We start from the raw sequence: 1,850 nt of genomic DNA, 5'->3' as shown, positions 1-1,850 counted from the left end.
GGCTCCACTGCCCAGCTGCCCTGTCAAGCCTACTGTTTCTGCAGCACTCCAGCTTCAAGAATGGTTTCTCACTGCCCACCTCTACTCCGGATGCCACCTCCGCTGCTGGGGCGAGTTCCCATCCTGTGCTTACAGCTCCTGTCACTTTTCTCCCTCCTAACACACATCAAGCTGTGTCTTATTATTACACATCGACTGATATAAATTTATCAGTTCAAATGCAGGCACTTGAAAATTTAACTTTAGCGCACAAACATTTTGTTTAGTTGCTAAGTCATGTCCGACTCTTTGCGATCCTATGTATGGTAGCCCTCCAGTCTCCTCCGTCCATGGGATCTTCCCAGCCAGAATACTGGAATGGACTGCCATTTCCTCCTCCACACCATCATATAAATATTCAATTAAAAATATAGCTCATAATATACAACACTTCATAGCAGTTTTTGCTGTTTCTGAACTTTACCCCAAAGGACTGCTTTAAAAGAATCTCTCTTTACAAATAAAGCAATATAAGCTCACTATCAAACATTTGAAAAAGAAACATAATTGCTTCATTCCTCTCCATCAGCTTGGGATACAAGCAGAAATCCTGTTTTGTTAAAATTGGATGACTTGGAGTCCCTACACCACTTTTACAGAAGAGGTCATTCTTTCCTCTTTGAGCCCTGTGTCCTGAAATAATTCCCAACCCGCTTTGGATGCTTACACCTTCTCTTCCTGAGATGTCATGCTGGCCAGAAATCTAGAAGCCATCCTTTCCTCTTCACTCTTCAGATTTGCTCAACACTAGGTCCATGGATTGGAGGAGCCTGGTGGGCTGCAGTCCATGGGGTCGCTGAGGGTCTGACACGACTGAGCGACTTCACTTTCACTTTTCACTTCCATGCATTGGAGAAGGAAATGGCAACCCACTCCACTGTTCTTGCCTGGAGAATCCCAGGGATCGGGGAGCCTGGTGGGCTGCGGTCTCTGGGGTCACATAGAGTCAGACACGACTGAAGCGACTTAGCAGCAGCAGCAGCAGCAGGTCCATGGATACATTAAGTACTTCACCCAGGTGACACAGATTTTGGTGGGTGGGCTTTAGGAGCCAAAATCTAATGTTTAGGAGGTTTATTCCAAAACATGCTGTCCTTATGCTTCTGGGGAGGCATCATGGGGGCTCCATGGAGGATCTGGGTGGAATCAAGCGTCCCCCAGTTCCCCTTCCCTCCCCAAGAATCTTCTTCCCTTGGCATCACTGCTGTCATATAGCTGTGTGTGTGTATGCTCAGTTGTGTCAACTCTTTGCTACCCACCAAACTCCTCTTGTCCGTGGAAATTTTCCAAGCAAGAATACTAGAGCGACTTACCATTTCCTCCTCCAGGGGATTTTCCTGACCTAGGGAATTGAACCTGTGTCTCCTGTATTGGTAGGCATACTGTTTACCACTGAGCCACCTGGGAAGTCCTGTCATACAGCTGCTAAGTGTCAAAAGCAAGAGAGTGCATTTTTATGTGAAACTATTACTTTTTAAATTTTGCTACTTCAAAATGTTATAAATGAAATTGCCAAGTATCCAGAAAAGCTGGAAAAAAATAATACAGTAACACATATATCCACGAGACTTCAACAACTGTTAACAAGTATTTGCTATACTTGTTTCATTCATCTACTGATCTAGCTATTGAGCTAGATTTCCTTTTCCAAGGGTTCCTTCTCATTTTCTGACTCTTCCTTTTCGTAACATGATGTTTTTGTTTAACAGATGCAATATCATTTTACATCTCGGGCAGTTCAGTTCAGTTCAGTCGCTCAGTCATGTCCGACTCTTTGCGACCCCATGAATCGCAGCACGCCAGGCCTCCCT

This window comes from Bos indicus, chromosome 12 (assembly GCF_029378745.1).
Source record: "Bos indicus isolate NIAB-ARS_2022 breed Sahiwal x Tharparkar chromosome 12, NIAB-ARS_B.indTharparkar_mat_pri_1.0, whole genome shotgun sequence".
Lineage (NCBI taxonomy): Eukaryota > Metazoa > Chordata > Mammalia > Artiodactyla > Bovidae > Bos > Bos indicus.
Note: the sequence above shows the minus strand (reverse complement) of the source record.